The sequence below is a fragment of the Malaclemys terrapin genome, chromosome 3 (genome assembly GCF_027887155.1).
Source record: "Malaclemys terrapin pileata isolate rMalTer1 chromosome 3, rMalTer1.hap1, whole genome shotgun sequence".
In the NCBI taxonomy this organism is placed as follows: domain Eukaryota; kingdom Metazoa; phylum Chordata; order Testudines; family Emydidae; genus Malaclemys; species Malaclemys terrapin.
In genome coordinates, this window is record NC_071507.1 from 103,897,841 (window position 1) to 103,924,737 (window position 26,897).

The 26,897-nt window shown below is 44.5% G+C and overlaps 1 long non-coding RNA gene across 1 annotated transcript in view; it reads right to left on the minus strand.

Moving 5' to 3' along the window:
- Positions 1 to 6,351: 6,351 nt before the first annotated feature.
- LOC128833536 (uncharacterized) overlaps positions 6,352 to 26,897 on the minus strand; it is a 218,230-nt gene continuing 197,684 nt past the window's right edge. The window contains exon 5 of the long non-coding RNA XR_008444261.1: positions 6,352 to 6,998. This is a non-coding gene — a long non-coding RNA (uncharacterized LOC128833536). The remainder of the gene's footprint in view (positions 6,999 to 26,897) is intronic.

A 26,897-nucleotide genomic window follows, 5' to 3' on the forward strand; every position in this document is an offset into this window, starting at 1 on the left:
GAAGTAAAATCTTTCAGTGGGCCAACTTCTGAGAGAGACAGGCTTTCAAGCTTACACAGAGCTCTTCTTCAGGTCAGTTTTGGCATTTGTATCTAAATTGTTCCCTCTATTAATTTTGTGTTTCTATCTAAAAAATGCAATCAAATTTGTCTGGCAAGATATTCTTTTAATATTCTTGCAGCATATTTCTCATGGCTCTCTCAGCCTCCTGAACGCTAGATGGTAAGTAATTTCTTTAATAATATTTGTTCTGTTGTTTTAAAAGGAGACATGGACGAAAGCTGGGCCATTATTTAATATAATCCAAAATTTCATACTTATTTTCCCTGCTAGCAATGAGTTAAGCACTGACAAACTGTGAGATTGAGTACTTCCTAAAATACTGGAAAAATAACATCAAACTGTATTATAATAGCATCCAGGAAGTCAAGTATTTTGCTCGAGTTAAGCATCTCTAGCATTATAAACAAAGGTGATAATACTGGGGATTTACCCATTTGAGAGAAGAGAAGAGTCAAGCTCCATTCCTAATCAGAAAAAGGACATTTTAACAGAATCACATTAAAAAGGGATTGCATTGTTACTGCAACTTGGCTTTTGAAAAGTTTACCAACAAAAGAAAACAAATAAAAAACTGTTGAACTTGTGATATTTCTGGGGACAGATAATACACTCTTTGAAAAAGAAACCTCGATATATTTTCTTTCTCAAACCCAAAAAGATTTCATTAAGTGTGGCCATCATCAAGCCTTTGGCTGGATTGTGATGATTCAGTCTCTTTGTTTCCCTCGCACAGGATGAAGTCTTTATGCAGTATTGTCTGAATGTTTGCTCAGTTAATCTCCTAGCAATGTGTGATGAACAATCTGCCTATTGACTGTCTCAGCAATTGCTAGGCCCTCCACCCTCACCCCATGTTGAGACTCATCTAGTCTCTGCTGGCTGCTCATTTTCCTTTAAAAGAAGTGCTCTGTCTCTCTTCCCATCCCCCAATTTAAAATCCCCACCTCCCTCTGCTATCCCATACCCTTCTCTTCTCCTCTGTCCCTCCCTCTGGAATCTGGAAAATGCTGCCTACATCATAGTCTGTCCTTGGATAATTACTTAGTTCCAGTCACCTTGAGCTCTCATAGCACAGAATGATCTCTCTACTGAGTTTCGTATCTTCATTTTCATACCAAGGAAAACAAACTTAGTATGAACAGGCAAGTTTTGGCAACAGCTGTCATCACATTATCCACAGAGTGCTAGTAATGGATAGTTGGCGGGGGGAAATAGTGTAGGAAGCTATACATCACGAATAAAACCCAAGAACTGATCTCAGAGCAGGGCTGTTCACTCACATCAACTCAGAAGAAAAATAGAGAAAGGACCAAATAAAAATCCAAAATGCTACATACTGAAGTTTTGAACTAGCTTAAAATCAAAACCTAGGACCCAATTCTGCAATCAATTCCACTTGGGTACGGGGCTTTGCCTGTGCATAGCCAATTGCAGGATAGGGACCCCTACCATAGGAAAAACCAAAAGTACAATTCAAAATTCCTTAAGCCTTGGTGTTTTAAATCCAGACCCCAGGAAAGTTTTCAAAAGTACCAGCATGATTTAGGAGCCAAATTCCCTTTCTCAAAAGTGACTTAGGCACTAGGACATCTTATTTTGGAACCAAAAGCACAGTCCAACAAACCAAACCAAACAATTGACAGCAAAATATTCAACACTTTAAAGGATACCAATGATTTTTTTAAAACATGGGTTTGAAAAAATAATTAGCCTTTTCCTGAAGCAGCCTCAGAGCCAGTGGTTCAAACACATATTTCCCTGTGCATATGAACTACAAGTGTAATATCACACTTACTACAAAGTTTCCCTGGTGAACTTGCAAATTTCCTTAGACCAAACTTCATCTCCATGAGCTCAGTTTGAACACATTTTGCATGTATTTCCTTAATTCTTAATGAAATTTGGGTTCAAAATTCATGTTTCATACTCAAAATGTCTCCCATTGGGTTTTAAGACAAGCTTATTTCTCCCATAGAAACATGCTAGTAAAATAAATTCTTATCTTGACAACCTTTGGTTTATCCATTGCACTATTCCACATAGACATAATTAATCACTGAATGCATATGTGTAAGGGGGTATGAAGCAGAGCTTTGTTTCCTTTTCCAGGGATCTATGATATTGTTTTTCAAAATTTTATTCTTTGCAATGGCTTATGTTTTGAAGTTCTGTAGAACCTTGAACTACAGATATCATGAATCATATTTTCAAAAGAATTCCTGATGCACAAATAATGCCTTTAAAAGGAATACATTCCAGCACTGCTTGATTCTGCCTCGCAAAGGTTCAGAAAAGGAAGAAATAAACTTGTTTTAAAATAAAGGAAAATGCTGGCATTAAAGAAACTGTGCTAATAGAAGGGGTGCGTATAGTATACCATGGTTGTATGTCTCCAGCATCTTGTTTACACCTCAGGATCTCAAGTCACACATTCTTAAGAGAAGGATTAATCAAAAGCAAGGAGTTAACTACATGCCTTTAATTAACTTGATCTCAGAAGTTTCCTCCAGTCCAGAAAAACAGGAAAGTTGCATATTTTTATGCAGTTCTCTTCTCAAAGTACAGGCAGTAACTCATCCAATTCTGCAAGGTCTTTCCTATTCCTTGTCTCTCCCTCTCCAGTCTAAGGGTACATCTATACTTACCCGCTGGTTTGGCGGCAAGCAATCAATCCCAGAAGTGCTTGCCGTCAACGCCGGTAATCCTGCTCCGCGAAAGGAGTAGGCGGAGTCGACGGGGGAGCCTGCCTGCCACGTGTGGACCCACGGTAAGTACCTTTACGTTCGAACTAAGATACTTCGAACGAAGTTGCGTATCTTGGTTCAAACTGGGGGCTTAGTGTGGACCAGCCCTAACTTTCACCCTGCTGCCTCCTCAAACACACACAACACCAAGTCACCGCCAATGCCAATTACCCTACCATTACCCTTGTGCTTACCCTTGCTAGCACAATTCTTCCCTGCCCTCAGAGCCTCCCCAACACCCCTCACTTCCCTTCAACCCGACCCTCTACCCCTTCTTAGAAACACACACACACCGCTATGCCCCAGGCTGACAACCACATCACTGACAATACAGTAGAGCTGATCATGTTTCACCAAAATGCGCTGTTCTGTCAAAGCATATTTGTTTCCACAAAGCTTTCTTTGGGAGGGTTTTTTGGGGGGGGGAAAGAGACCAAGTGGGTGGTTCATATACTGGCCTGTGATGTAGGGGACCAAGGTTCAAGAGTTGCTCTGCCTGAGACAGAGCAGGTTTTTCATCCCAGATCACTCTGAATGAAGGAGAACATGGACTTGAACCTGGGTTTGCCATACCCCAACTGCCAGGATACACATCAGCCTCAGAACCCCGCCCATTCCTACCTGCCACCCACCACCACCACCAGGCTCAAAAGCCCCCCTCTTCTTTTCCCCAGACAAGAACCTCTCCCCACCCAGGTGCTTACTGGAACTAAAGAGAGGAGGAAGAGGCAGGGGATGACTGTGATGGCTACGGAGAGCATTATGCGGTCTGTTTGTGGGGCTGAACAGAATCTGCCCCTACTCTGTTCCCTACTCCTTTCTTCCTCCCTCCACTGCCTATAGTCTATGGTCTTTACTGGATTTCTTTACTAAGTTAACTGTCAGTTTACTCGAGGTACTTACCACGTTTGATCCAGGTGACTAATATTTGTTCTTTACTCTAGGCATCAGCCCCACTAAAAGCCCATTGAAGACAGCAGGTGATCCTGAATCCTGCAATGCATCACCCACACTACACGGAGCCTACAGTGCAGCTGACAGGTGAGGCATTTTTGGTGGGGCTTAGCCCCATTAACCCTTTAAGAACAGTAGCTGCCCCGGAACACTCATGGCACAGAGGAATGAAGAAGTCTAAGTTCACATGGCCAGATCCTGGACTGCATTAGGGTCTCTCTTTACTTCTCTACTAGTGCAAATGTGCCCCAAAGACAACTTACCTAGCTATCGGAAGTCTAAGGGGATCAGCAGACGGCAGAGAGCCACTGTAGCAGTTCCTGCACTTACTTCCCTGATAGGTCATGAAGATAAAGAGGTAATCTCTGGGGGGAAATGAGAAAGTGACTGGGATACCCATGCATCCTTCTGATTTCCCAGCTGCCATAATGGCCTCTTCAGTCCATAGGCAGCCATCTTCAGTTAGAGCAGCCCCAAAGAGACTACAAAAGTGGCTCAGAATTGCTTCTGCATCTTCCTCTGATCCTCAGCAGCAGCAAACACCCTTAAGCTGTGTCTGAGGAGCTGGCATTTTAACTTCTATTGCTTTCCCCTCAAGGAGCCTGACCAGCTCCCTTCCCCTGACCCACTGTCTCTTCCAGCATCGTGGAGCCAGAATCCTATGGATTCTCTGCAGTGAGCCTTCCCCATGGTTGAGGGGGGAGGGGGCTGGCATTCCCTCCACCCCCTTCATGACCTCAGTCCCAGATGCAGCAGGAGAACATGGGCCTTGCTTTAATAGTAACGCCATGGAGGTGCAGCCTATTTGGTCACATTTATCACTGTACTAATCTAAGGTTTGCTGTCCATAATTAATCAACCTTAGGCAAAATAAATAATCCAGCATTTTTCAACTTCAAAGTGCTTTTCAAACACTAGCTAATTAAAGATCAGGAACAATTATTTCTAAGTTACTTTATAGACACTACTTAAAAATGAAATAAGGACATTTTTGACCATGTGTGTGGGTTTTTTTTAGTTTTCTATTTGTTTTTCTTGTTGTTTTGGTTTGGGTTTTTTACTTTTACTCTACCAGCTACCTGCTAACATAGTAATAATATGGAGATTTCCATGCAGACCAAATATAGCAAAAGAAACAAACACAGTTGATTCTGATCCTGCAAATATGAAACCTTGTAATACTGCTTAATTTTTTTAAAACCCATTTCACACATTTCTTTTAGCTCCTAGTGGCCACATACTTGTTAAAACTTTGCAGACTTAGGACAAGGAAGGGAGAGGAAGAGTTGGTTCCTTTTATGTGGATTGACACCTGTCAATGGCTCAGTGCTTAAATAGCAAGTTCTCATTCTTGTCTGTGTCTCTCTCTGTAATGAAAATAAAGAGAACACAATAAAAATACACTAATAATCCTGAAGCACACCAGATCTTCCATGTAGAAATCATAGTCTTTTCTCTCATGAGCTGTAAGCTCTACATAAAAATTAATTGTATCATACAACATTGTGTTAAAGTAACATGAAGAGTTTAACAGACCCACAGAAATTCTGAATTAAAACAAACTCTTTTAACACACTACCCTTGACTCATCTTCTTACGTCTTAATCTCTAACCACACATAGGCTCTTTAAAAATAACATTAAAGAACTGAGTGCGACTTAAGAGTGTGCAGCACTCTGCCCACACTATGCAAACATTGAAGTCTGAAACGTTAACTGAATTAAAAAAAAAAAAGACTGATTTCATTCAGCTTTGGATCACAGGTCCTTAGTCTCTGTGTCTCAGCTCACTAGGTGTAAAATGGGAACAGCCTATCACACAGGAATGTTGTGTGAATAAATTCATTACTATTTGTGAAACACTCAGCTACTGCAGTGATGGGCAGGAGAGGTATATTTAGTGATGTAGATTTATTAGCCTTATTGTGATATATAAACCATTCAGGGCAGAAACAATGCTCACTGATTCTCACTCTGCTTGCACTAGTTAGGAGTAATTCCACTGGAGATGGACCACTTTTACACATGAAAGTGAATCAGGCGCCAGCCATCTCTTTCCATGCATCTTTTTAGGCAGTGTAAAAAAAATAAATAGGATTTGTTTGAACCCGGCTGAGAGCACTTACAATTGCGTCAAAGGACCCAAGTACAACTTTGTTTCCACTTTGTAGTTTAGACAGGGACTTTAACTATGTTCCAGATGCATTCAAAGGCCTTGGCCTTGTTCATTTGTTTAGCACAGTAACCCTGCCTTGAACAGAGCAGCATTGTAGATGTGTTTACCCAGTTTGGAAAATAATGCCATTAACTAATTTCTGAAACGGTTTTAAAAGCCAGGCTAGCATTAGGGGGAGCAAAAGGCACCACAGCACATATTTTAGCCTTGGCATGATCTGAGGCTCAGCAATACAAAACAAAGCTCTTAGAGTGCTAGTGTTAATGGAGGTTTTCCACTTTGTAGATTGTTTTATTTAAAAGTGGGGGGGGAGATGAAAAAATACAATGAATTTTAACTATTCGACATGCGATGCCTAAAGTTCTCTGTGTACTTTTAACAAAATAGAATTCCCATGAATATGTATGTGGACAGACTGAGAACTCACTTGAAGCGGTCACTATCTATTATATAAAAGTGTGTGGCTAGGCCACAGGCAAGACTCCTCCTCTCATGTGCAGATGTCAGAGCTCAATGTCCAGGTTCTGTAGCCAAAGGTTAGCTTCTGTGTTTAGGGAGGCGAGGTTTTGTAAACCACCCTCCAGATGTTGAATTGGGCACTCTTCCACTCCATGAGTCATTGTCTGCAATGCTACCCCTCTTCCCCCGCACACACCCCATCACAGCATGGAGAGGAAGCCAAACCAGTCTGCCATATAGTTGCAGCAATTCTGGATGAGCCAGAGAATAACCCCTGTTGAACCTGATCCAGGATCTATGATCAAGAGGACAAGGAGGCAGGTGCAGTGATGGACTCCTGAATTTACATAGCATGTTAGACTCTCTTTCCCACCAGTGTTTCCATGCTATAAGAATGTTGTCGTCGGCTACTTGGTGCTGCCGATCATCCATGAGTGGTAAAGGGCCAGTAGCGTTCTTGTCCAGGAGTGCATGAGCTGCTGTAGCAAAGTGGTGTTGAAAGATCAGACATGCTGTTACAGCCAGTCCACAGGAGTGGGATTCTTCCCCTGAATATGAGCGGACCTTCGAGTTGGGGCGGCAGACCTTCGAGTTGTTCCCTGTCTGAAAATGAGTCAGTCAGTCAGCTGGAGATGTAATAGATTGGTATCATCTGTCATAGCTCTCCAGGCAGACTTAACAGTAATGACATCGCATCAAAGGTCTGGCAGAGCTATGTGTGCTAGCACATATAACCTGGAGGCTGGTGTATAATTCGTGCAGCCACTAATAATGCAAGTGACTGAATTCAGCTCCATGTCAACAAACTGAATGCAGAGGCTGCACCCCCAGAGCTCAGAACAGCATTCAGCTGGAGCAAACACCAGGCCCAATACAGATGTACAAAAGACCGGTGGGTTTGCTCCCCAGGAGGTTCCCAACAGTTTTTGTAACAAGGCAGTACAGGAAGAGATATTTTAGGGTTACCATACGTCCGGATTTTCCCGGACATGTCCGGCTTTTGGGGGCTCAAATCCCCGTCCGGGGGGAAATCCCCAAAAGCCGGGCATGTCCGGGAAAATCGGGAGGCTCGGCCGGGGCCTCTTTGTGCGGGGCCGGGGGCATGGTGCCGGGCCGGGCCCGCGGGGCTGGGAGCCGGGCCGGGGTCGGGGAGCCGGGAGCCGCGGGGCTGGGAGCCGGGTCGGGGAGCCGGTCCGGGGTCGGGGAGCTGGGAGCCGGGCCGGGCCCGCGGGGCTGGGAGCCGGGAGCCGCCGGCCCGCGGGGCTGGGAGCCGGGCTGGGGTCGGGGAGCCGGGCTGGGGTCGGGGAGCCGGGAGCCGCGGGGCTGGGAGCCGGGAGCCGCGGGGCTGGGAGCCGGGTCGGGGAGCCGGTCTGGGGTCGGGGAGCTGGGAGCCGGGCCGGGCCCGCGGGGCTGGGAGCCGGGAGCCGCCGGCCCGCGGGGCTGGGAGCCGGGCTGGGGTCGGGGAGCCGGGAGCCGCGGGGCTGGGAGCCGGGAGCCGCGGGGCTGGGAGCCGGGTCGGGGTCGGGGAGCCGGGAGCCGGGCCGGGCCCGCGGGGCTGGGAGCCGGGAGCCGCCGGCCCGCGGGGCTGGGAGCCGGGCTGGGGTCGGGGAGCCGGGAGCCGCGGGGCTGGGAGCCGGGAGCCGCGGGGCTGGGAGCCGGGTCGGGGTCGGGGAGCCGGGAGCCGGGCCGGGCCCGCGGGGCTGGGAGCCGGGAGCCGCCGGCCCGTGGGGCTGGGAGCCGGGCTGGGGTCGGGGAGCCGGGAGCCGCGGGGCTGGGAGCCGGGTCGGGGAGCCGGTCCGGGGTCGGGGAGCTGGGAGCCGGGCCGGGCCCGCGGGGCTGGGAGCCGGGAGCCGCCGGCCCGCGGGGCTGGGAGCCGGGCTGGGGTCGGGGAGCCGGGAGCCGCGGGGCTGGGAGCCGGGAGCCGCGGGGCTGGGAGCCGGGTCGGGGTCGGGGAGCCAGGAGCCGGGCCGGGCCCGCGGGGCTGGGAGCCGGGAGCCGCGGGGCTGGGAGCCGGGTCGGGGAGCCGGTCCGGGGTCGGGGAGCTGGGAGCCGGGCCGGGCCCGCGGGGCTGGGAGCCGGGAGCCGCCGGCCCGCGGGGCTGGGAGCCGGGTCGGGGTCGGGGAGCCAGGCCGGGGTCGGGGAGCTGGGAGCCGGCTCGCGGCGCTGGGAGCTGGGAGCCGGGAGCCGGCCCGCGGCGCTGGGAGCCGGGCCGGGGTCGGGGGGCTGGGAGCCGGGGGTGGTCGGCCAGGGCCCGAGCTGACCCAGGCTGGCGCCGCCAGGGGCCAGCCTGGGCCGCGCCTCCTCCCCCCCACACTCCCCCTTACCTGCTTCAGGCTTCAAGCAGGGGAGGGGGCGGAGACTTTGGGAGGGGGCGGAGTTGGGGCGGGGGCGTGGGCGGGGTTGGGGGCGGGGCCGGGGCCCCCGGGAGTGTCCTCCATTAGGAGGCACAAAATATGGTAACCCTAGATATTTATTTTCAGGCGAGGCCAGTATGTCAGGCTACAGTCCCAATTATGTGACCCCTGATTGAAATGGCAGTAACCATCCTGTACATGGATCAATATGAGTTGATTGGGGGATGGGAGGCAGATTATCCCACATCTGCCTACTGTGAGTTCTTGCCCCTTACTCTGAACCATCTGGTATTAGCCACTATCAGAAACAGGATATGGGATTAGATGGATCTCCAGTTTGATCAACCTGGCAATTCTTATTCATATGCTGGGTGGGTGGTGGTTCTAAGTCTGGAGGAACCAAACTAAGTTTAATAAATTAGATGATACCTGAGTTCTAAAATCAGGTCACCCTGACTATATTATCCTCCCACCACACATCCTCACTTGAATCCCAGCATGATTTTAGCAGCCAATATTCTCGCAAACCAGACAACCAAAGAATAACATTTTATACCAGTTGAGCGCTGAAATTACAAAGTTTCAGATGATGTGCTGTGCAACATTGTCTCTAGTTCTAACAGCTCCAGTGATAATAGTCACTAAAATCAGCTCAGAATAGAAGGCAATAGGAACATGCAAAGGCAAATGGTTGTAAAAATGGTGTGATTAAAAATTTGATCTGTCGCAAACCAAACCACCAGGAATAGAAAATATTGCCATGTATTACGGGAAAGCTAGAATTTCCAAGCTTTCCATGGAGTGTAATGTTAGTTTGTATTCCTGATGATTCACAAGACATCATACCATAAATGGTCACCGGTTGCTCAGAAAACAAAAAATACAGTGCAACTTACTAGATAGGCCAGGGTGCTTTCAACATCCCAAGCATCTGGACCCATCAAGCACTTCCATAACAGCTCTTCAGTTAGATGCCCATTACTCCACATCATATTTTGTCACTATGCACTTTGAGACATACTGATTTAAAAACGTAGCAAAAATATATTATGCAAAAAATACCAGAAGGAGCCTATCCATATCTTTAATTAATGGTTTAAAACATTCCAGAATAGTTACAATATAAATCTGACACCTATGGGAATTCCATAAAAGGAGTTATATGAATGCAAACAGCATATATAAATCCGAAGGCAAAACAAAAAAAAGTTACATTATCTCTTAAATACCCAAGGATATTATATATGTGTAGATAATAATTAGCTGGTTTGTTTGATTTGTTTTGTTTTTCCAAATTTCATATCAAATTGTCAAGAAATAAGAGGAAAATAACTATTAACAAATCCTTCCATTAATGTTTACTAATAATCAGCCAGCTTTTCAAATTCATTCAAACTTTGTCAAGTTTCAGCTGCAAGTGGATTCCTGTAGTTTAATTATCAACCGCTGAAAAAATGAGATCTATAAACTCAAAACATGCTTAACTAACAGAGACGCTGTAACATGGCATGAAAAGACTTATTGGGACTGTTGAACCAGTGCCTGAGATTACTCTAGGGTTAGGAATTCTGTGTACATTGTTTAAAAACTCCGCCTGTTAAGTCTCTTTCTTTGTCATGTTAAAAAAAAATTAAAAATAGCAAGAAGTATCCCAGCTGGGGATGAAACCTAGAGACCCCATAAGCAACTTAGGTAATTATAGTGTTAGATAAATTGCAGTTAAGCCATTTGGGTTAACTGTATTACAACCAGTAGCTAGACCAACAAAAGGGTGAAAGGGGACAAAATGTGTGTTGACAACACTACTAAAAACCAGGCAGGAACAGCCTTTCAATGTCAGAGATCTGCTGCTGGCTTCAAGATATTATAGTCCCAAAGTACTTTAAGTCATAGACAGGAATTGGCTAGCTATAGATTATATAATAAAAAAACCCAATCAAACAAAAAAATATTCATCTCCCATAAAGGCTGTGATTTCATACTTCAGATACCAGCAAAGGAACTGTATGAATTTGCTTCCCAGATATAGTCAGGAAATAATGGAAATAGGTCCATGAAATGACAAAAGAAAGGCACCCTTTATATTTAGACAAAGGGCCTGTGTTTTCTTTAAATACAGGTGATTTTGTCTATTATATACTTTAATTTTCAACAATTGAGTTATATCATTAATATTCCTGTTTCCCAGGAGAGGTCTTATGAGACCATAAAAGATAAGGTCCGGTCTGTTGTTTGCAGACATTAAAGGTCCTTCTTATTCCATATTTCTTAAAGGTAAGGCTTTCCCCATTGTCCTTAGCCAAAGCTTTCTCGCCTTCTCTGTTCTTACTATATCTTCCATGCATCAGCTAGTGACTGCATATCTGTTATTACTGTATGTACCATGTATAACACCAAATTTTAACTCAGTAACTTGTGTGTGTGTGTGTGTGTGTGTGTGTGTGTGTGTGTGTGTGTGTGTGTGTGTGAGGGAGGGAGGGAGGGAGAGAGAGAGATTGGTAATGCATTCCCTTTGAGGAAGTGTCTAGTGGGGCACTGCAAGGATTGATGTTAAGTCTGGTCTTCTAGGACTAGATCTACAAAAGAATTTGGGTGGCAAAATCCAACATTTCGGCATCACTAAGATCCTCAAAACTCTTGTTCAGCTGCTGCCTAACCCCGTAGGCACCTAAGATTTCCACACCTCTCAGGAGAGTGCCCTAACCATTGGACTATGGGATATTCTGATGTGGGTCTCCCTCAGTCTCTCCTGTTCCACTGCGTATAAACTGAATATTCATTCATCAAGGGGACTGGATCCTGGGTTCCTTGCTCTCGAGCAAGTGCCCTTGCCACTGGGCTACAGAGACATTCTGCCATTCTTTCTGCCCAATGATCCAGGTTCCAGGAGTGAAGCCAGAGATGCAGAGAGCCTGGGCCCTCAGCCTCCCCCCTTAAGCTCCAGGGCCAGACAGTCAGACAGCAAGGGTGCTCGGACTCTGGCCCTGGGGCTGTGTTCGGGGCGGTTGAGTGCCTGGGCTGTCTACGTCTCTGACACTGGAACGAGGTGGGGGGTTGGGAGGCAGAGAATCAGGGTGCTCAACCTCAGCAGCCCTCCCAGAAAGCTTTTGTCAATTTCATAGGCAGAAAGTGAAGCTGATAAGAGTCTTTCAGGCCAGCAGCCAGAGAATTGTCCTTTTGATTTTCCCAATAGAAAATTGAAATTCTCCAGCAAAACTAAAATTTTCCCATAGAAAATTATGGCTTTGTGAACTTAACAGGGTTGTTGTTTTTTTTTCTGGGGTGGTGTTTTTTTTTTTTTTTTTTTGGTTAGAAAATCATTCTGATAAAAAATCTTCAGCCAGCTCTGAGCGTAACCCTTCTGTACTGCCCATGCAGTAAGTGCCATATTCTGCAGTGGCTGCCAGGATCATCACGGATGTTTGGCTGCCCTCCCTGAAGTCCTGCTGCTTTGGAGGCCCCTAATGTAATATATGACAGTTTGGGGCAATGAAGCAGCTGTTTCTGCACCATCCTTTCATCTAAAGGAATGGAAGCATTGCACTGGTAAATTAATAACTGTGAATACCTATTGGAATTGGGGTAAAGGTAAAATACTGAGTTCACTTTTCATTTTCCTTGTTGGGGACGTATCCTATGAGAGAAGCATCGCTGGGAGAAATTTCATAAAGACCTAATCAAACTAAGAATTGGGGAATGTGATGGAAGATGTAAGTCAGTATAGATAACTACAGGTTGATGGACATTGCAGTTACAATTTAAACGACTTGTACACACTGATGGCTTCTGAATTACTGTAGTTAACCTCTCAGATCTGGCATTATCATGGACAGCTCAGTGACGAGGTCTGCTGTATGTGCAGGAGTAGTCGAAAAACCAAATAAAATAAAATGTTGGGCTCAATTCAGAAGTGGACAGGGAATCATGCAGAAGATGGACAATGGGGAAGACTAGAGGAAATATAGTATTAATGTTAAAAAATAGGAGGAAAAAAGAATGATCATAGCAATTACCATCCTATAAGTAATTTATATTCCTAGTAAGAGGCAAGAAGTCACTAAATGTCAGGAGAATAGAACCATGAGTAATAAGTAGCATGGTTTTCTAAACAAAAAATACCTTGCCACTTCTGATTAGGGATTGGGGTTTTTGTGTTGTTTTGGCAGGGGGCGGGGGAAGAATTGCAAAATTAGTAGATGGAGTGCAGTGGATGTAATATTTCCTTTTCAGTAGTGTCTGATACAATCTTATGAAAGCTGTACTCATGCCATGTCAATGATCTGTGGTTAAAACAACTGTAAACCAAGGAGGATGATAAATGGCCCCATATCACATCTAAGATGGAACACTGAAAGAATTAATGTTAAATCTGGCCTCACTGAATATTTTCATTAAACAAGGTGAAATACAGTCAGAGTCCTGTGTCTGTTTACCTACGAGATTGCCACTTCTGTGTGGACTATCAGCACTTGCAAACCTCAGAGGCATTAAAGCCAGAAGCCAGCTCCTAGAATAAACTATAGATAAGCTAGGGTCCATAGCTCTGGAATTCATTTTTTGCTTCGATTTGCCCAGCTCACATCTAATAACCTATAGGGCACTGTAAGAGACATCAGTTTCTCAGGCCTGGTCTACACTACGGGTTTAGGTCGACTTTAGCAGCGTTAAATCGAATTAAGCCTGGACACGTTCACACGACGAAGCCCTTTCTTTTAACTTAAAGGGCCCTTTAAACTGGTTTCTTTACACCACCTTTGACGAGGGGATTAGCGATAAAATCGGCCTTTGCGGGTCGGAATTGGGGTAGTGTGGACGGAATTCGACGTTATTGGCCTCCGGGAGCTATCCCACAGTGCTTCATTGTGACCACTCTGGACAGCACTCTCAACTCAGATGCACTGACCAGGTAGACAGGAAAAGACCCGCGAACATTTGAATTTCATTTCCTGTTTGCCCAGCGTGGAGAGCACAGGTAACCATGCAGAGCTCATCAGCACAGGTAACCGTGATGGAGTCCCAGGATCGCAAAAGAGCTCCAGCATGGACCGAACGGGAGGTACGGGATCTGCTCGCCATATGGGGAGATGAATCAGTGCTAGCTGAACTCCGTAGCAGTAAAAGAAATGGCAAAGTATTAGAAAAGGTCTCCAAGGCCATGAAGGACCGAGGCCATAACAGGGACACACAGCAGTGCCGCGTGAACTGTGGGATAGCTACCCATAGTGCAATGCTCTGGAAGTCGACGCTAGCCTCGGTACTGTGGACGCGGTCCGCCGACTAGAGCACTTAGAGCATTTTATGTGGGGACACACACAATCGGCTGTATACAACCGATTTCTATAAAACCGGCTTCTATTAATTCGACCTAATTTCGTAGTGTATACATACCCTAAGGCTTTTCCTGAGGAGGAGAAGATCTGCATGTTGACTGGTGGCGGGGCGGGGGTGGGTGGGAAAGTTGAGTGTAGTAAAATAGAGATTGTGTCCATAATAGGAGCTAGATTATAAGAAGGAGCTATGCCATGGCTAGGAAAGTTTTCCAGGAGCTTTGCTTTTGAAGATATGTCTATTGTGTATTACTAAATGTTGTGCTTTTGCCATGGTATAATTCTCTTAGATGTTGTGCTAGGGCAATAGAAGTTGTAAGTAATTAAGTTATTTACTCCCTCTTCCAGATCATTACATTCACAGATATTAAATTGGGAGGAGTTGCTAATAGTGATGGCAGAGGAAGCTGGAGAGGGATAGCTCAGTGGTTTGAGCATTAGACTGCTAAATCCAGAGTTATGAGTTCAATCCTTGAAGGGGCCAGTTAGGGATCTGGGGCAAAATCAGTACTTGGTCCTGCTAGTGAAGGCAGGGAGCTAGACTTGACCTTTCAAGGTTCCTTCCAGTTCTAGGAGATAGGATATTTCCATTTATTTATAAGAACTAAAACCATTCAAAACATGGGCAGAACATTTTTTTAAAAAATCTAAAAATATAAGGTATATCTGAAACACAGATTGACAAGTGGAGAAAGACACTTTGAAAGCAGCAATACCAAAAGAGACCTAGGAGCAATATGAGATAGTGAATTAGATATCAGTTTGCAAAGTAATGTGGCACTAAAAAAAGCCAATACCATTTTTAGGTTTCTTATGTTAAGGGCATCAAAGCCCAAATCTAACAAAGCCAATGTGACTGCTCATATGCCTAAATCTAAATACATGTTTTCCTGGATCAGGGCCCAAGCTGTGGAATAAAGCAGTCAAACTCTTTACAGTTGTGGTGTAATCTCAATAGAAATATTGTGTTCAGTTCTATGCACCATATACTATCAGTAAGAGATTGACATTGTGACATTGGCAGGTGCCATCTCATGCCAAGGTCCCCATGTCTCAAGTGAACACTGATAACTACATAGCTGGAATCTGGCTGGCTCACTTGTAGGTTAATATTGATAAAATAGGTATTTGAGTTATAAGAAATTGTTCAGTGTTCAGACTCTGCTGAATGCCTGTGAGTTGCTGCATACATTAATCTTACTTATACTATCTGTGTTCTATGCTGTAAAGTAATATATGAGCAATTGTATTGTGAGCCACGTGTTAATTAGTGTGAAGAGCTGCTCTTTACAGAATTTGTTATGCCCCTCCCAAAAGAGGCGACCTATGGATACAAGGGCTCTGGGTGGACCTTAAAACTGGAAACTTCCCACATCTGGATTGAGGAATTGTCAACAAAAGGACTATTGTTCTGCTCTTCTCTCTATGAAGATGAGTCATGCAAGTGGACTCCACCCATCAGCTGAGTTTGCACCTCAGAGCACATGGCAGGAAGGGGATAAAAAAAAAAAAAACCCTAAACCAAAGGAACTAAGGCTATCTATGCAGCTTGGGTTCTGGGAGTGCAAGGTGTTTCTAGGCATAAGCAAAATCTCCCCAATTGCTTAGCCCTAAAGGTCGAAACAGCTTGCTGATTATAGAAGTCTATAGTACCTTTTGAAACCTAAGTAACTCATTCCTGTGTCTACGTTTGCTTGCTTGATCCCTGTAAATAACTCTCTAATTTCCTTTTCCTATTTATTAAATCCTAATATAGTTTACTATAGGATTGTCTATAAGCGTTGTCTTTGGTGTGAGACCTAAAGCACAATTGACCTGGAGTAAGTGACTTTTTGGGGGCCATCTGTCAGAGAGACACACTCACCTGGGTGGCAAGACAGACACAAGTACCCAAGGGGACTGTCTGTGACTCCATGCTAAGGCTGCTAAAGTGCCTGAGGGGTTTGTACTTGGTTCAGTTGGTTGGCGAAATCTAAGTTTAGAATTCACAACCAATGAGAAGTTTGTGCCCTGGTTTTTGTCAGTCTGCCCTGAGGCTGGTACCCACGCTTGTGTGTCACTGTTCAGAGCATCACAGACATACTGGAGGTAAGCCAGAGGAAGCAGTAAAAAATAAGGTGCTAGCAGGATTGGCTTAAGACCAACAGCTAATACATACAGTCTGGTTGAGAAAGGATTACGGCAAGAATATTGGAACACCAGGGATCAAGAGGATTTATTTAGGATAGAACATAGGGATAGAACAGAAGGTATGTCTACCCTGCAGATTCCTCCCAGTGGCACAGAGTCCATCCCCTGCACATCCCTTCCTCCAGCTAGAATAGGTACAAATAACAATGTATAGTGTAAGTCTCTGCTTAAAGACAAGACAGAACCTTAGGGTGTGTACCCTATATGGCTCTCTACACACTTCCCCTGCCTATACTGCTATTAGCAGTGTAGTGTCCTGCTGCGGAGTCATCCACCCCGCCCCTCTACTCCCACACTTCAAGGAGTCTTTTCCGAGCACAGTGAAGGATTCCTGAAGTGGGGAAAGATTCTGGCAGTGGGGAAAAGGCTCCGGCATCTAATCCAGTTTTAGTGACTCAGCCAACAGGGTTCTACTACATCCCTTGGGAGACTATTCCATTCCATTCGACAATTTCCCCTCATATTCAGCCTGTATTTTCCATTGCTTAATTTCATTCCATCATTCATATTTATAACTCCCTGAAAACCCTAAATAACTTCTGTCTCTCTATGATCTTCACAGGCTTCCAATATTTATTCATGGTGATCTGAGATTTGATGTAATTCAGGCAAGCAATATAAATTTGGTTATTTTAATCATCCCTCATAGAGTCCGTCCTGCCTCTTCATAATATTTTCAGTTCTTTGTTGAATACTCTCCAGTTTATTGACATCACTGAGATGCCCAGAACTGAATGCATCACCCTGTGTATTGTGTCATTAATGATATAAAATCTCTGAATGGAGCCAAGAATCACAATGGATTGTCTTTATGAAGAGGGCATCAGTTCCTCATTTAGGCCATATAAACAATGATACATCACCTTTACATTGTGAGAAATGTGACCGCCATCACTAATGCAAGAATTAAAGTAACCACTGGCATAACAAGAGTCAGAAGGTCAACTTCTCCCCTTATTTTCAGGGCGTAAAACTGGAGTAACTCCATTATAGTCAATGAAGTTACTCCAGATTTACACCAGTATAACTGAGGATATAATTTGTCTGGGAGTGTCCTAGTGTCGTGGATTGGTCCTTATATGCTCTACCATGTCAGGCATGATAGGAATGTTTCTCAAATGCTGCAACCATTACGAAAGGGTAGGTTTGCCGATTAAAGAAGAGGTTTTCAAATGCACAAAAGTCAGGTGCCTAACTCCCATCGATTCTCAGTGTAAGCTGGATGCCTTATTACCATTTGTGTCTTTGACAACTTTCCTCTGAATTACCAGTCCAGTAAAGCACTAAAGTACCTGCTTCAGTTTAAGCATGTGAGTCGTCCTGCTGACTCCAGTGGAAGAATTCACATGCTTAAAATGAAACATTTTTTAAGTGCTTTGCTAGATCATGGCTAAAGGAAGAGCGAGACAGTTCAGAAAACATATGAACTATAGGGTACTATTGCCCATAACTTGAAGTGAACCCAAACCTATGAACTTGGTTATTTATTTATTTTAATTTTCACATCTTCAATTTCTGGTTTCAGCTGTGAGAAAAAAAGCACTGCAAAGTGATCCCAGGCAAGGTAGTTCTCTTGGTACTTTCTTCGCATCTGGAATTCATAGGCACGGACTCTGTGGGTGCTTTCAGGCTAGAACACCCACGGGGAAAAAATGGTGGGTGCTCAGCACCAACCGGCAGCCCCCTTATTAGCTCCCCCCACCTGCCCACCGCCTTCTGCCTGCTGGCGGGCCCTGCTGATCAGCGCCTCCCCCTCCCTTCCCTTGCCTCCCGACTGCCACAATCAGCTCTTTTGCAGCATGCAGGAGGCTGAGAGGGAAGGGGGAGGAGCGAGGATGCGGCGTGCTCAGGGAAGGGGGTGGAGCGGGGGCAGGAAGAGGCAGGATGTGGGTGGGGCCATGGGGGAAGGGGTGGAGTGGGAGCGGGGCCTGGGGCAGAGCTGGGGGTCACGCACCCCCCAGCACTTTGGAAAGTCAGTGCCTGTGCTGGAATTAGAAAGAATTCTAAAATCTCACAAAACAACCTGATCTTGAAAGATCTTTTAACCTGATTTCCAGTCCAGCATATTCTCTGTGGTTTTGGATCAGATTCAGAACTTTGAATACTTCTCCCAAAAATTAACCCTCCTGCTGAGGTTTCCCAACCACTACTAATGCAGTGATCAGGGTTTCAATTTTAGCCTATTACAAAAAGAAAAGAGTTTCCTCAGGGACAAAAAAACCACACACTCCACAGATTCACCAGCATATGTTAGTTAATACCAAAAAACTTGAATATTTTTCATGTTACCCTTAGCTCATCAGCCACAGCTGTCATTTTCATACCACTCCTAGTCAATTTCACACTGAGGAAGCACTATGGGGCTGACTGGGGACATGCAATTGGGCAAACATCTCTGAGAAATGCTTGGCAAATCTGGCTTTTCAGCTTAGCGTTTACTTGCCAAAAACATCCTCATCCCCCACTCCACCCTCCACCCTGCCTAATTTAATTTCTAAAAGTCAGAAGCTTTAATAGTGAAAATCCTGCAAAACACTGTCTCTACATCTCTCTATAAAATGCGAGTGCAAACCTTATAATTATGTTTTGTTATACATGCAGGAGAAGCCAAGTCTTGACCACAAATGCTAATACAATTACTAACTATGTGTCCAAAAAGCTACTGAATATTTCAAGGAGCACTTTCCCCACACAAAAATACATATCAAAATACTCCTGTTACCCACCCCAGCCAAACCTTGCCAGTGATCCATGAGACTTGTCTCCTAGGTTAGTGCATCTGGTTTGTATAACTATTCCCCATCTCAATGCAGTAAGAAGTTGCACAGCTCTCTAGTGAGTTCAAGGCAAATGATTTTCAACAATCCGTCATTTCTATAACTGTTATTTCAAATGGGATCTGTACATTGGTTATGAATACTGAGTTTAAAATAAAAATAGACCACTCATATTCCTGAAGACATACTCTGTGTGGTATCCTTTGCTTCAGGTCTTCAGAACATTTTTGACAAATGTGTTTTGTGTGTGCATCCACATAGGGGAGTACATATACATACATGTATGTATGTGGGGGAATGGGTAGATATAGATATAATGAATTTTAATCCATTTTGAAATGGCTGGGGAAAGTAGATAATCCTTTTCAAATATTGCAATTTTATGCACTTTATTTTACAGATGAAGAATTCTTGCTTAAAGTGAGATTTAAGGATTTGCCAATAGCCTACAGTAAATACTTTATTCTTTTCTTTTTGCACTAGTATGACTGGCCTTCTTTCCCCTTCAGTAATCATTGTCTAAAAAAAGAAAACCTCTAGGAGCACTTCACTTCTGTCCCTTCCCCCTGGCAGAATGCCCAGCCTCAGTATGATGCTTTTAAACCCTTCCCCCCAGATACAAGGTTTTCACAACATTATTGTCCTGCACAGTACAGCAGAGCTGTGGGATATGACACCATTCATGCAGTAATACCCTGAGATATCTTTTTAGAGGAGTATATGAATACTCCTCTAAAAGCTGTATGTACACACACACACACACAAAATGTTTTAGCATAATGTGTTTTATAGTTGCATTGAGTAAGAAGAATCTGCCGGAAGGAAAAAACAATGAATACACACAGAGCCCAGACTGCTAGCCTGTCTCATTTGTCTGTGTGCGCATGCAGCGGTTTTACTGAAGTTCAGCAGTAATTTTGGTAAGTGAGAAAGCAGCTGTTATGGAAAAAGAACAGTCAACAATTTCCATATACTATTGTCCAATGGGATAGTTACTAAATAAACATTCTGGGCCTGATACTGCATTCCTTGCACAATGAAGCCAATGGGAACAGTAGGGCACAAAGAATGGAGGATCAGGTACTGGATAGTACCATCTTCTATAAGGGCACTGTGGGCAGGAGAACAGAAAATGAAGGCTGCATTATTAAGGGCATTAAGTTGGAAAAAATTAACCTGATGCATTTGTATGTTATAAGCAGTGCTATAGCTTTATCAGTCACCTAGAGAATCTATATTTTTGTACTGTATCTCACTTACAGTTGCCATATAATAAAGATCTTTTGTGCCAGTTTTATTTTTAAATAATCTTATTTGACATGGAACACTCTCCATAAGTATCTCAAAGCCAAGAGTCTTGCTTGTTGCCCAACCCTGATTTCATGGACATTAGTTCAAAGAGGGACTTACCACAAAGGCTAAAGGAGATGGGGTTCTCTCGGAGCTGATGATAGTAACAACATAAAACAAATACAGAGGTTGATCACTCTGTTGTACATTGGTTTTAATCCAAATATAGTGAAGATTAAATAAATAAAAGACAAAAGCATCTAAAACAGAACTAAAAGACTCTGAAACCCCACTGGATGAGCAAATTCACTTGTTATGTTTACTGAAGGGGAAAAAAGCACTTAAAATGCTATGTATTGGCTCACAAAACCAAAATAGGTTAAATATCTGCGATGTTCAGTTATTTGTGATTTGAGGGAGTTTTTAATGAACACTTTACTGCTCAATTGGCTCCTCTCATGCTCTTTGTGATGCTTTCATAATGTGGGCAGAAGTTTTACGGGCCTTGTCTTTCAGCCGTTTACATAAACCTCCCATTGAATTCAACAGTGAATAATATTAAGGAATGATCAATAGGGCAATGAGTGCATGCGTTGTAAAACATCTGGGGTACTGCTTGACACATCAGGAAGGAAGTGTTCCTCAAACCATTCAGCAGAGCTCTGGCACAGAGCTGAGAATCATTTAGAACCATGCACACACCAGTGATTATTTTGTGTGCCATGAGGAATTAATTGTTGACTCTGCATCCAACCAATAAAATCTTGTTTTTTATAGAAATGATTCTTTGGGCAAGACCTGATCAACACAGATTTAAAGTGTGTGGAAATACCCTAATCTTATTTAGCGGCTACCTTTCCCAGAGAAAAAGAAAACCTTAAGCGGATTCTTATAACCCTCCTCCTGTTGATGGGAATTACACTCATCCAATCAGAGAGCAGAGAATGTCACTTCTGAGATTAATCACAACCAGCCTCGAACTTTGAATATCAAATATTTGCAGTAAACTGTTTGCAATGGGAGCAAAAAAATTTGCAAAATTTGACAGTAAATTTAATAATGAATGGATCTGAAGAATATGATTTCTGAGAGCAGAGAAAGAGGCTGAAATCACTATGTAAGCGATCTGCTTCGCCCAGCTCTATTCATGAACTGTGTGGGGTTTAATGTTGTTGAGCGATCCCAGCTCCTAAGCAGATGTAAGTCACTGCAAGTTTATGATTACAGGGACTCAAGTGTCCATAGAAATAAAGTACTTTCTAGTCATAAGTAATCTCCATTACCTGCAGTATAAATCTAAAATCCATTTAAACATGAGGGTATTATTATAATAGATTCTAATCCTCCATGTGGAACACAATTCATTTGGCAGGGAAAGGAGGAGGTATGAAACAAACAAAAAGCAGCAACAAAACGAGCCATGTTCCACCAAATGTGAGACTTAAGACTGAGCCCTATTGAAAAAGAATGCCATCAAGAATGTGAAACCAAACCTCTCCCACATCTGTAGTAAAATTTCTCAGTCATAGCCCGCCTGCTGTTAAGTACCCAGACAGTGCTGATGAAAGAGTTCTAAGCACATTGGAATACGTGTCCTTCTGTAAGTGTGTATACAGGTTTAAAAGGCCTGCAGGCAAGGGATAGAAGCTGAGAATGAGGAGGATGGGAGGATAGGAAATTCAAGTCAATTTATTTTAGTACACAATCCTGAGCAGTGTCCCCTTTCCGCTCAGTAAATAGTGGTTGTAGCTACTCAAAATGCAAATGTAAACTTTTCACTTTTCCATTTTCTTCTTATTTCAGGACTCAGAAGGGGCCAAAGAAATGTAACACTAGCCTGTTTTAGAATGTATAAAGTATGTTTACCAAGGCAGGAAGGAATTTAGTAAATACTCCCTCCCACAGGATCTGTGGAGCCTAAGACAGACTGAACCAAGCAGGGAAAGGATAGGGGAGTAAGGAAAAAAGAAAACAACTTGAGAGACTCTCTTTTCTTTTCTAATGCTGTTGGGCTAAAGCATTCAAGAGTAATTAAAAGTACTCTCTCAAATTAGATTAGTCCCCAGAGATAGATTATTGTTTTTTGTTTTAAAAGTAGTAGTTGTTTTTTCCAAAACCAGCAGGAATGGAATAGATTTAACAATTATTAGTCAATGATATCTCTTTTTTCTTGTGATTTGAAATGGAATGTAAACACCAACCAGCCAGCCAAGTTCAGCCATTCAAGTGGAGTTAAATTCAAAAAGTAAACAAACAGAGTAAGTGTTGAAAATGACTCTTTGTTGGTTGTGGGGGGTTTTTAGGAATTATTTGAGTTTTAGTAATCTAAGGATCTTGATAAAACAGATAGTTTAATTATGTGTGATGGAACCAATTAGGTAAGGTGCCAAGTATCTTTCACTTGTTATTGAAGCAAATGGGACATTCAGGCACTCAGCACCTCGCAGAAAATGCTCAGCACCTTGCATAATCAAACCCAATATTGATTTATTATCCGATATGACAGTGAAAAAAGATTCAAATTTTACAGATGAATCTTAGTTCTTTTTTGGCCTAGTGTGACTTTAGTCTGTGCACACTGAAACTTGCTTGGATCTTAGAAGTTATTTCCTTGCAGATTAGAATGATGGGTTTTATTCCATAACTTTTATATGCCAGTAACAAAGCACTTTACAATATAATGAAAATTAGATCCCGATCTTATATTAGAACAATGTGGGCAGGCAGATCCCTGGGCCCATACAGAGCCTCATTGGCTTCAATCGGCCTTCACATATACACAGAGAACTGACCAAATGGTTCTCAATGCAGAATTGGGGCCTCGGATATCCTGGGTAAAATTCTGGTCTTATGTCAGTTCCAAGTCTTATGTCAGCTCCAGCAAAGTCAAACATACAACTCATACTTTTTCCATGTACAAATAAAATACTATAGGCTTTAACAGACTTTACAGCTACAGGTATGGCTGTAGGCAGCATATCTTGATCTAGCGCTGGATGGAATTTAGATTGCTCATTTGAGTGTGACTGTGATGAATTGGACAAGTGTGTTGTACTTGGCTGTATATGTTGCATCTGAAAGGGAATTTGTTATGGAGCTAAGTAGCCAGAGTGTTTGGCGATAATGGTATTAAAGTATAAAGACGTGAATTTTGTTTGGCCTAGGTGGCAAGGTTGCTTTAACTGGTCATTTTGTGTTGAAAGAAAATATATTTGTACAACTTTAATTCTATGTCAACCTAGACTTTCATGGAGAATTATTATAACCACCACCTCCAATCCATTCTCATTTATAAGGTGCTCATGATTGCCATTAACTTCACAACAAACTCTCAGTAGCTCCACCTGGTGAAACTTCACCATCACAAGACTAAAGGTAAAACAGCACTTCCTCTTCTGTCATCCTCAAACTATGGCCTGCTCCTTCTGTTCACCAACTTCTTCATCTGCAGTTTCATTTCACTGAGATCAGCCATAAGTGATCATCACAGCTTTAAATACAGGGGAGAGGCTAGGCATAGACGGCAGGTATAATAGGCCAAGCGAGGCTAAGCCTCCCCAAACAGGATGCATCACACCTCCCTTTGGAGGCACACCGCTGGCATGCCGCCTTTGGAGCATTGCTGCCGAAAGGGCACCCAGGCCGTGGCCCCACCCACACTCCGCCCCAAGGCCCTGCTCCCACTCCTACCCCGTGGCCTTGCCCCCACTGCTTCTCTTCCCATTCCTGCTCTGCCTCTTCTCCCACAGCCCCACCCACCAACTGCTCGTGCCTCTTCACCCCCTGAGAAGCAGAGAGGCGAGGACTGCAGGGCCCCCCGGGGGAGGAGGGAGAGAGAGGCACGAGCGGTGTGTGGGCCCCTCAGAGGAGGGGTCAGAGAGATGTGGGCGGCTGGTGGGCCTCAGGGGTAGGGTTGCCAGGCATCCGGTTTTCGACCGGGTTGTAAAAGTCTGGTTGGCTGCACAGCGGGGGCCCAGGGCTAAGGTAGGGTCCCTGCGTGCCTGCACTGGCTCTGCGTGGCTCCCGGAAGCGGCCACCAGGTCCCTGCAGCCCTTAAGGGCACGGGCAGTCAGGTAGGCTCCACGCACTGCCCCTTGTCCTGAGTGCCGGCTCTGCAGCTCCCATTGGTCGCCGAGCCTCCCTGGCCACCCAAGTGCCTAGGGGCCACAGGTACTTGGCACCTGCTTCCTGGGAGCTGTGGTAAGCACCAGGACCCTGCACCCCAATCCCCTGCTCCAGCCCGGAGTCCAATCCCACACCCAAACTCCCTCCCAGAGGCCTCACCCCGCTGTGATGCTCTTCCTCTCTCTTCCACCTCCATCTACAGACATCACCACCAAGCAACTGAAGCACTGATCAAAAGGGGAGAGCCTGGCTGAAGGGCAACCAGCCAGCCTGTGGTGAGAAGCATCTAAGTTTGTAAGGGCACTGAAAGTGTTAAGATCAGCTTAGAATGTGTTTTGCTTTTATTTCATTTGACCCAATCTGACTCATTATGCTTTGTCTTATAATCACTTAAAATCTCTCTTTGTAGTTAATAAATGTGTTTGTTTTATTCTACCTGAAGCAGAATTATTCTACCTGCATTTGGTTTGAAGCATGTCAGAAACTCCCCTTGGGATAACAAGCCTGGAACATATCAATTTCTTTGTTAAATTGACAAACTCATATAAGCTTGCAGCGTCCAGCAGGCATAACTGGACACTGCAAGACGGAGGTTCCTCGGGTTGTGTCTGGGACCAGAGATATTGGCTACTGTCATTCGATTTCACAATCCAAGCAACTTTACATGCCAGAGGCTGTGCGTGAACAGCCCAGGAGTGGGGGTTCTCACAGCAGAGCAGGGTAAGGCTGGCTTCCAGAGCAGATCATCAGTCCAGATAACACCAGGGGAACGTCACACCCGCACCCCCGACACCCCAACTCCCTGCCCCAGCCCTGAGCCCCTCCCCTGCACTCCAAACACCTCATCCCCGGCCCCACCCCAGAGCCCGCACTCCCAGCTGGAGCCCTCAGCCCCCTCCAGCATCCCAACCCCCTGCCCCAGCCCGGTCACAGTGCGTGAGGGTGGGGGGACAGCGAGCGACGGAAGGAGAGGGAATGGAGTGAGCAGGGGGTGGGGCCTTGGGGAAGGGGCGGAGAAGGAGTGTTTGGTTTTGTGCGATTAGAAAGTTGGCAACCCTACTCGGGGGAGGGGGCCAACAGGAGCGGGGCCTGGGATGGAGTGGGAGTGGAGCATGGGTGGGGTCTTGGGGGGAGGAAGCCGAGCGGGGGCATGCCTCAGGGCAGAGCAATGTCTGGGTCCCAGTGGGCCCCCCTTACTTCTAGGGAGCTTTCGGCATGCAGGCCCAACCCCCTCAAATGTGGGAGTCATGTGCCACCCATGAGGATAGGGCAAAAAGCCTTTTGGCGAACATTTTTCAACAAAATTTACTTAAGGCCACATTCATCCCACCCCTCTTTGTTCACTTTGTTAACATCCATGGAATGCTCATGGAGAGCAACATTTTCATCTTCCACATGTAAAGCAAATTTGGAATGTTCTTGCCTGTAGTAGTCACACCCATAGCGCTAAAAGAAGAGACAATACCTTGTGATTTACAATATTTGACCCATTACACCACAGTGCAAAAGCACACATTTAAGAAACCAGAGTTTAATAATCAAACAATATTGTTGAATAATTTCAAGCAAATTTATCTGCAATTGTGTGTTCAGCACCTCACACAATGGGGGCATGATCCTGCTTCAGGTCTTTTGGTGTTAATCACAGTATGAAAAATAAAATAATTTAAATCATAGTAATAATATTAGACTTTGTTCACAGATATTCCACCACCAGAAACCAAGGCAAAATTATTGGAACAAGTTATTATTATTTGCTCAGCTCTATTTATAATACAATACTCCACCACAGCCCTCCCCCAAAAAATTTTAGAACATAAAATAACAATTTCTTTTCATGTCCATGACTGTTCACTACCTCACATTTCAATCTGAAATCCTTTTTGCAACCAACATGGATTAAATGTGTAAAAACAAAACAGGGGCTTTTTTGCACTGCTTCTAGAACAACAGACAAACACAAATTGTAGGAGGTTGCCACATCGGTAATAATTGTGTGCAACCTTTTGTTGGGTTAATAACAGGAAAGCATACAAAATCTGTCAAAAAGAGCTGAAGGTCTCTTCTTTGAGACACTCTGTGGTCTTAGAGGTTTGTATTCTTTCTGCCTCAGTGTGATATGCATTGTCTCTTTTTGGCACCGTGATTATCTTTGCCTTGTTGTTAGCCTCAGGAGAAGATATCATTTACTGTGCCACCTTTGTGACTCTTTTGGTATCAGATAACCTACTTAACACTCACTATCCAGATGTTGAGAAATCTAGACTTTACAACTATGCAGTACCTACATGGCACTGATTCCTGGATCAAAAAGGCTTTTCTCCCCTCTTCCCCTCCTACCGTGGATAAGCATTACTGAAAAACATGCCAGGAAGACAATAGCCAGGCAAAAATAGCACAACTGCGATGTGCCTGCTTTTGCACTGTTTGTGCTCTTTT